The sequence below is a fragment of the Nicotiana attenuata genome, chromosome 11, assembly GCF_001879085.1.
Source record: "Nicotiana attenuata strain UT chromosome 11, NIATTr2, whole genome shotgun sequence".
NCBI classification, from domain to species: domain Eukaryota; kingdom Viridiplantae; phylum Streptophyta; class Magnoliopsida; order Solanales; family Solanaceae; genus Nicotiana; species Nicotiana attenuata.
The window spans coordinates 15,770,262-15,780,389 of record NC_031999.1 but is presented as its reverse complement, the minus strand read 5'-3'; the positions used below and the strand labels follow the sequence as shown (position 1 = coordinate 15,780,389).

At 33.7% G+C, this 10,128-nt stretch overlaps 1 long non-coding RNA gene across 1 annotated transcript; it reads right to left on the bottom strand.

Moving 5' to 3' along the window:
- On the bottom strand, nt 2,161-2,598 carry LOC109234980. Its single transcript, XR_002069282.1, has 2 exons — nt 2,429-2,598; nt 2,161-2,226 (listed from the first exon to the last, which is right to left on the bottom strand). It is a non-coding gene; the product is annotated as an uncharacterized LOC109234980 (long non-coding RNA).

Below are 10,128 nucleotides of genomic sequence, written 5' to 3'. Positions count from 1 at the left end.
ACTCCAACATTCCCTTCTTTGATAACAAATTGATAGTTCACTAATCAATTCTCACATTTATCCAGGTAATCCCGTGGAAAATGAGGGAATTATAATTATTAGATATACCTTTCTATAATCGAATTCTGAACCAGAAAGCTCTTCGTTGTAGGCTTAAGTAAGAATGTAGATACGCGTAGTTGCTGAAATTATTGATCATTTTGAAGTGCAGCCATTTATGTTATAACCATCGTTCTATCTAAGATATAAAGTGGCAACTTAGGACCATAGTTAATGGACAAAACTAATTGTTTGTGAAACCCTCAGCCAAATCTTACCAACATAATAGCGTGTCAAATCTAACTTCCTTGCAATTAACCAAGAGCATGCATGTTTAAGAAAATTGAAGACTGGTTCGTCGTATTATTATGTTCTTGGAGATGGATAAAGAAGGAAATTGTGCTCTGCTCCCTCTCATATCCGCGTCAACCGTTTAACTACAAAGTTCTGAATTTCAAAAAATAAGAAATGCACGAAATTTCTGAGAATTTTAATTATGACAACCTCCTATTAGCAATAAACGATATTATCTTTGTATTAGCGGCTGTGCTGATGTTGCTAATAGGAGGTTGTCATAATTAAAATTCTCAGAAATTTCGTGCATTTCTTATTTTTTGAAATTCAGAACTTTGTAGTTAAACGGTTGACGCGGATATGAGAGGGAGCAGAGCACAATTTCCTTCTTTATCCATCTCCAAGAACATAATAATACGACGAACCAGTCTTCAATTTTCTTAAACATGCCGCTAATACAAAGATAATATCGTTTATCCTCTTTATCAATTGGAGTCGTGAATGCTTAACTTCCTTTGCTTTTACAAGTCAACTGGATATGAGAAAATCCATTTCTTCATCCTGGTTCTAGATTTCATGTGATTGAATAGGTCTAATTTTTATTTATATTTGCTTTTCTTTTTTCGTTATAATTTTGATTTTATTATTTACATCATTTGAATCTTTTTGCTTACACTGTACCATGATGTTTCTATATTTCCTCCGAAGCATAGTCCATTACTTAGCTAATTCGTGTTGTTAGTTTCTTTAGATGAAAGAAAATATTGCTAGGCTTCATTATGCGTCCCTATTGTGCTCTATTGTCGGTTCTTTTGGCAACAGCTTTCAAAATCATAGCCAGACCTAAGTACGTAATCACTATAATGAAAGTTGCCTTCAGATTGTTCATTCAAGTCAGAAACATAAACCTCTATTCTAGTTGAGGATATGACCTGAGCCCCTGGAAATACTAAAAATAGACTACGAAGCATTATTTGTTCTTCGAAATACTCTAATGACCAGCTAAAACATCTCCTTGACCAATCTTCAAACAAGTAACAACTAAAAATTAATGGATAGAAACATCAAATATGTCACTGATTTTGCCCTTATGACACTTCCTAATCCAAGTGGATATTAAAAATTTACATGCTCTTTGTTAAGTTTTATTGAATGGGGCGCTATTAAATAAATTTTGGGCTTCACACTCCACCAATTAAGTGGAAAGCGAGTGGTAACACTCATTCTAATGGCTCATAGCCAGTAATTGAATTTTATGTGACCACACAGTTCCTATGGCGAGAAGAAATCCAAAATAAACGCTTTAACTCGACGAGAAACCTGGTAACTATAGTTGTTCCCGGTGCTAAAAAATGAAATATCGAACAAGCACAAACTTTTTCTAAAAGAAATCAACAAACCAAAAAGATACCCAAAGAAAGATTAAAATACTCAAATTTGCAGCCCAAGCATTCTTAATCGACCACAGACCTATTAAGAGAGTTGTAGTGAGAGGGAAAGAATGAACTCACATGTAGATTTCCACCAGAGAAAGAGAGCTTCAGGCGGAGGAGATGAGAGAAAAGACAGAAAGCCTAGGATTATGTTACGTTTTCGTATTATTATAAAAAATGATGACAGGTGTCTGCTTGCGTAAATGTTGTGGGTCCCATGGTGCTGCTACCTTTTCAACTCTAACTTGGCCCTTGGTTTTACTGTTATTTACACTAAGTGAGAGAAAGGTGAAATTTCCGAAGTGCTCCTACTGATGCATAATATTTAGTCTTAATGATTCATTATATTAAGTAGAAATAGCACTGGGTCAGGAATAAATGCACCATTTAATACCTTAGCAGATTGGGCTAAAGAAGCCAATGCCCCTAATGCTTCTTGTTGGATCGTTTGTTTGCCATTCTGCATTCAAGCAACAAAAAGCTGAGGAAAATATTATCAGTCTCCTGCACTTGTAGGTAGATTTGACATTCTGTTGAACCAGACGATTATGTGAATGACGAGATAGTGACATAACAAAGCAGTCCCAACAAAGCTGATGATCAATCTGTGCATCCAAATAAGTAATTGTTAATCATTTCAATCAAAAAGAATAACAACGAACCTCGCCTCTTAACTCTGCATAGTAAACAGACTGAAGTTGTTGGTTTTGTTAGCAAGTTCTTCATATGAAAATTCCACTGATTTATCTACTGCGATTCTTGGGGGCTCTAGAGAAGTACCCTAATTTGGAGGATCCCCTTCAAAGCTATTTTAATATCTCAGAAAAAGATGTCACATGAGCAGTAAAATAGGGCTAACCTGTTGAGCTGTTTTGCCACACTTAAAAAAGATATTAGAAGAAACTCAAACGGTTTGATTTTGCAGTTTCATGTGTCAACAAATTTTTTGTCTATTTACTAAAATTGTAGAACAACCTAATGGCAAACCAACCATTAACCGATGAAGTTGAAGACGATTCTTCTACTGGAGTAAAGGAAAGATGATACAGAGAACAAGGATAGACAGAGAGAAGATGAAGATGGTGACAGGTGTTGGGGAGGGTAAACATTGATTTACCAAGAAGGCCCTAAAAGAAATTCTGAAAGGTGCTCATCCTCTTCCTCACTCTGTTTTTCGCAGGTCGATTTTTCTTTTCGCGGCTGCTGGGTGATTCATTTTTTCCTCCTCCTGCCGTTCTCCGTGTTGGCATTGCTGAAACATAAAATTATGAGTTCTGCTGAGAGGTGACACTTGCTTTTACTGAACTTTCATGTTTGTTGCTGTGTGCTACTCTGCTAACAAGTTCGACTTGGTTCTTTTAGCTAACTTTCTGTTTCATCTTGATAAATCTTATGGCTCTACTTGGCTTATTAAATGACATATAACAAACTACATATATTTAATTAAATTGTTAGTTAAAGCTAACATAGAATTCATGGCACTTCGATGAGATTGTGTTCCGTAATAATACTATAGTCAAGAAATGCAACAATCAACTTTTCACGAATAGTTTTTTCAAACAGTTTCGTTTCGTTCGAAGAGGTAGTCTAACCAATGGAACAATATTAGATCGGNAGGTACCTCTACTCAGGCGCCCTATCAGTGAGGCGGGAGGACTACGGAGACTTCGAGGTAGATCTGCTGCGTCCGCGGACCGACGAGTCTCCCTCTTATTCTATCTTTAGTACCTAGTTTTTCCTTCTTTCAGTTGTTAGAAATTCTGGAGTTGGGAACCTTTACTATACACTTCTGTAGCCTGTGTTGCCCGTGAGTTTTCGGGTTTTGGGAATTATTTTAGACTTGTGATATTGAGTTGTACTTGCCAAGCGTCAATCAATACAGTTTCTTTTAGATATTTGATTTGACTTTTCTCTATTTTTCCGCAATTAATATACTTCCGCAAATGTTAGGCTTACCTGGTCATGGGGACCAGGTGCCGTCATGACATGTTCACGGTTGGTGAACTAGGGTCGTGACACTATGACTTTAAAATTAACTAAATTTTACTTATTAAATACTTCCTTATTCGAACTATGTAAAAGCTCCTAATATTTAGGAATCTAAAATTGAATAGGATTTTACTTAAAAAATTTCTTATTTAAATTGTATAACTATTTTCCTTAAATCTGACTTTTCCACGTGTCTAAGTTGTTGGCATTTTCATGTTTCCTTAAGTCTGACTTTTCCACGTTAGGAATGGTAGTGTAATGAAAATATTTTTCCAATTTTTTTCTTAGTTTTAATTTTATAGAGCTAAACACCTAAGAATTATTAAGCATGTTTTCAAATTCTAAATTTTGTATATTTTTTGGACCGTGTGAGTAGTGTTAATTCTAATTTTTCACATATGCATAAAGAGTGCTAGCGAAATATCGTTCGCCTTTTTTACCCTTTAAAAGTAGAATTTACACTGGATAAAATAGTCATTTAATTAATTTTCTAATATGTAGGAATATGCATTTAATTATTTTCCTAATAATTAGCACTTTGAGTTTTTAATGTTATCATTTAATTATTTTCCTAAAATTTAGTACTTTGAAATCAACTAAAATATTAGTACTTATTAAATATTTCCTTATTTTAACTAGAATTATTTTTCTTCAATTATATTTGAACTCCTTTCCTTGTGTGTATGGACGTACAATATTAATTTGAGATATGATTGTCACTATAAATTTGTGAATTAATTTTTATTTAAATTAAGGGTTTTACCACATAAAAATATTTTTCCCCTAAGACTCTTACTGTTGTGTATATTTGAAGAGTAGTTAGCGTAAAATATAAATATGATAAAGAAACTTAAAAATGCAAATCTTAGATGCTTTGAAGTGCATTATGCATTTATAATTACCTCCAAGATCATCAAACAAAGTTAATAACCATTCATATATTATAGAACAATACTATTAAATATTTAGCTTAGGGACTTGGTTTACCGCAGTTTAAAGCAATTTAGTTATAACTTTATTTCTTTGACAAATGTAAATTTTATTTTTCAAAGCAATTTTATTTTTCTTTTGTAAATTTTTAAATATTTAGAACTTTAAAATCAGCTAAAAGTTTGGCTGTTTATTTTTTACTTATTTGAATCTTGCAAGAACTCCTAATATTTAGGAATTTAAATGAAGTGAGATTTTATTATATTTTGCTTCCTTATTTAAATTGTGTAAAGCAACTATATAAAGTATTATTTTTCCAAAGAGAATCTCATAATGAATAAATTTCTAAAAGGAGGATTCCAAAATTTTTGCTCGTGTATTTTTCTACTCTATTAACTTTTACAAGAACTTATAAAGCTTCTTTATACTTCTTTTGCAAGCATCTCCTTCAATTGTGGACATTACAGTTTGAAGTATGTTTGGCTAAGTACTTGGTAATGGGAAATATTCAAAGAAGCACGTCGACTTTAGAGGTTTTATCCCGATGAATGAAGCCGTTTTGATTTCAGTAATTTATTTTCTTATTTTAATATTTGTAAATTTTATCTTCCTTTAATAATTTCATACTTGAATTTACCGCATACCACGATATAAAGTATTATGGGCATACCTCAGGAATTTCGCAAAGTGCAAGCTACATTGATCTCTCCCCAAGTATCAAGGTATCTTATCTACAAGTAGTATACTTAATAAACTCAATAGTATTTGTTTGGTATTCCTACGGTTATCAAAAACTTATTTTCTTTGATCCTTCGGTGCTATTAAGATTGCGCCTTTCTATTTGTTAACAAGAGATATAATTTCCTAATGTGACTTAATTTTTCTTAAATACTTTTGTCTCTTCTATTTTTGCTTGCTTATGTTTTTCGTTTTTTTTTTATGTTGTTTGGTATTTAGTGGCCGAGTCACACTCAAATGAATGAAAATTTTGAAAATTAAAATTAATGCGCAAATAGGGAAAAATATTTCTTTCCTATGTATAAGCTTTTGATTTTCATCTACTTTTACAAGTTTGAAATTTTTGTGAAACACTATTTATAATATAATATGTATGTAATAGTTTAAGAAAATATATATATATTGAGATAGGGTACACGCGCAACGCGCGTACCCTAAGACTAGTATAACAAAAAATATGCATTCATAGATTATCATTGTGTTTGATAGTCGGTCCCGGCTCTATCTCAAGTAGCACTTGTTAAAAAGAATACTAAAATCTTGAAGTATTACAATTTTAATTAATGCTATGGGTTGAGCTTTTTCTTTAACCCCGTAAGTTTTATAACTTAGTTCTTAAAGTTATTCTATACATTTGTGTTTCTGCCCAACTAGTTGGTTTATTCAAGTTAAAAATATAGAATAAAAAATCAAAGACGCATATGGTTAGTAAATTGCTAAATTGTTTCATATATAAGTTTTTGTTCTGATTTACATGTTAATATTCCTTTCAGTAGCTACATTCTTTATATCCTTATAGTAAGATTCTCTTTTCTCACCTCCTTATCATTTCTTTCAATAAAAAATGTGAATGACTTGTACTATTTAATTTGGAGTCTGATTATCCTGTTTTGTTTCTACATTAAATAGGAATATGGATAATTTAGAGCGTGCTTAGATGTACGAGAGGTTGGATGGCCGAGGGGGTATTAATTCTAATTTTATAACTGGTGTGGATAGCTTTCTCCTGTTTGCACGTTCTCAGCGAAATCGCATGAGTGGTGAGAATGTTCGATGTCCGTGTAAAAACTGTCGCAACATTATATACATGGATGTTGAAATAGTTAGATTTCACCTTTTTAAGTTTGGATTTGTTGAAAACTATTTTGCTTGGAAGTATCAAGGGGAAAAAGATGTGACTGGTGTGACGTCTTCTAGCAGTGATCTACATGGTGGTGTTCAACCTGCATTAGGATATGACAATCCATACCGACAAATGATTTTAGATGCAGCTGGACCCAACATTGGCCAGGGTTCTAGTTGGCAATCTTATAGTAATACTGAATTTGAGTCGTCTCATCATTTTGAACCTTCAATGGAGGACGAGGCTAATCCTACAATTAAGGAGGATCCTAATCCTGAGTCTCAAAGGTTTTATGATTTGCTAAAGGCCGCTGATACAGAATTGTATCCCGGTTCTTCCCTCTCTCAACTCGCAGTAGTTTCTAGGATGTTAAACATTAAAATGGAGAACACTTTATCGCAAATGGTATATGACTAAATGATGCAATTGCTGAAAGAGGCTTTACCTGAAGATAACATAATGCTTGAAAGTTATTATCAAACCAAGAAGCTAGTGCATAGCTTGGGTTTGCCGGTTGAAAAGATTGATTGTTGTAATTCAGGATGTATGTTGTATTGGGGTGATGATGAATACCTCACATCTTGCAAGTTTTGTGGCTACGAGAGGTTTAAACGTTGCTTTGGTTCTCGTAAGAGGAAATTAGTCCCTTATAAAAAGATGTATTATTTTCCTTTGATTCCTAGATTGCGAAGATTATATGCATCTCATGCTACAGTCAGTGACATGAGATGGCATCATGAGCATATACAAGAGGAGGGGGTAATGCGTCATCCATCAGACTCTGAGGCTTGAAAGCACTTCAATGAAACTCATTCATTTTTCACTGCTGAACCAAGGAATGTAAGGCTGGGGGTATGTACTGATGGTTTCCAACCATTTTGTCAATCAGGAAGAAAATACTCTTCGTGGTTAGTGATTGTCAATCCATGCAACTTACCTCCTTGGATGTGTATGAAAGAGGCGTACATGTTGTTAACTGTCATTGTTCCAGTGCCAACCAATCCTAAACAAAAAATTGATGTTTTTCTACAACCTCTAATAAAAGAATTGACCTTGTTATGGGAGGAAGGTGTGGAAGCATTTTACAACTCAAAAAAGCAAAAATTTCAATTAAGGACGGCTTTGATGTGGACAATCAGTAACTTTTCAGCATATTCTATGTTATCAGGATGGAGTACTGCTGGCAAGTTAGAATGTCCTTATTGTATGGAGGAAGAACAATCTTTTAGATTACGTCATGGTGGGAAAACAACTTGGTTTGATAGTCATAAAATGTTCCTTGACCAACATCATTCATTTAGGAAAGATCGTGAAAACTTTCTTAAAGGTCAGACTGTCAAAAGGCTACCACCAGCACTTAGAACGGGACAGGAAATTTTGAACCAAATTAGTGAGTTAGGCTAAGGAAAGTAACAGAGGAAGATGCACAAGTGGTTAATTCGAGAATATGTAAATCTTGTGGATGGAAAAAGCGAAGCATCTTTTGGGATTTGCCTTATTGGAGTTCTAATATGATTCGGCATAATCTTGACATCATGCATATTGAAAAGAATGTCTTTGATAATGTATTTAACACAGTTCTTAATGTTAAAGACAAAACCAAAGACAATCCGAAAGCACGTATGTATATAATAACCTATTGCTTGGCAAAGGATTCTAGTGGAAAATAACCCAAAGCTGCATATACAATAGACAATGAAGCAAAAGATATCTTATTCGATTGGGTGAAAAGTTTGAAGTTTTCAGATGGGTATGTTTCAAATTTGGGTCGATGTCTAGAGACGAACAAGTCTAGGCTAGTTGGCATGAAAAGTCATTATTACCACGTGTTCATGCAACGATTAATGCCTATTGCCTTTCGTGAACTACTTCCTAGTAATGTGTGACAGACATTTACAGAATTGAGCTTATTTTTTAAAGATCTTACTTCGACCACTCTGCGAGTGGCTGACATGGAGAGATTAGAAATAGACATCCCACATATCTTGTGTAAGCTGGAACGTATATTTCCACCGGGATTCTTTAACTCAATGGAACATTTGCCCGTGCACCTACCATATGAAGCAAGAATTGCTGGACCTGTACAATATCGATGGATGTATTCTTTTGAGAGGTAAATTTAAAATTTCTATGTCATAATAGTGACAAGTATGCTACTCATGACTTTTTAATTTAATGGTCCATCCATTTATCTATTTAGGTACCTTGGAACTTTGAAAAAAATGATTGGGAATAAAGCTAGTGTTGAGGGATCTATTTGTGAAGCATACTTGATGATAGAGTCAACACAATTATTTTCTAATTATTTTGAACCTTATGTCATTACACGTAATCATAATGTGGACCGGAATGATGATGGTGGTGTTGTGGAAGATCATAAAGGAAATTTATGAATATTTACACTTCCAGGTCGATTATCGGGAGAAGCAAAAAAGAGGATTATCCTTGGAAGAAATCAAGGCTGCCCAAACTTACATTCTATTAAATTGTAAAGAGGTTGAGTCATTTGTAAGGTAACATTTGAAAGTTATACTTGCTTAATATAACAAATATTGATATATCAGAATCACTAATTTTAACTTATTTTGTTGCGATGAAGTATGTACGTGGAACGTTTACAAGAAGAATATCAGAATCTATCTCAGGATCAAATAGATGAGAATCTTGAAACTTATTTCTCTATATGGTTCAAGAAATATGTAAGCCTCCAACAATAATTTACATTTATACAATAATATTCATAAATTGACTTGTTAAATTTAACTAAGTCTACAATTTTTGAAATAGGTCCGAAGCAACCATATTGAGAATGCATTCTTGCGTAGCCTTGCTCATGGACCATTGATAAGCGCGATATGTCATTCAGTGTATTTTGTAAATGGATATAAATTTCACACAGAAAGTCATGGTAGCGCAAAATCAACAATGAATAGTGGAGTTTGTATATCGGATCCAAATGTTGGTGACTACTATGGTTGGATACAAGAGATTATACAAGTAGAATACCGTGAAGAACCTATAAAGAAAACTGTATTATTCAAGTGTGAATGGTTTGACCCAACGATGTTGGTACTTAAAAGCATAATCAATACAAATTTGTGGATGTTAACCATCGTCGTCGATATAAAAAAAATGAACCTTTTATTCTTGCGATGCAAGCAACTCAAGTGTGTTATGTTCCTTATCCTAACAAGAGAAAGGACAAGGAGGATTGGGTAGCTGTATTGAATGTTGAACCTCGGCATGTTGTTGAATTACCCGATGAGGAAGTAATGGCAGTTTCAGATGCGAATCTCCCCTTCCAAGTTGAAGAAGTTGAAGATCATGTGATAGATATGAACATTGTCGTTGAAGAAAATATACTCTTACATGATCCAAATGGGGATTTAATTAAAATGGATGAGCATGTTGATGATGAATTATTGCTCGATCATCATAAAACTGAAGAAGAAGAAGAAGAAGAGTATGAAACGGAAGATACAAAGGATGATGAGGAAGATTTCGTAGAAGAAATAGATAGTGACTAGTGTGTTAACTAAAAATATGTTGATGTATCTTACTGTGTTTTGTTTGTTGTAACCT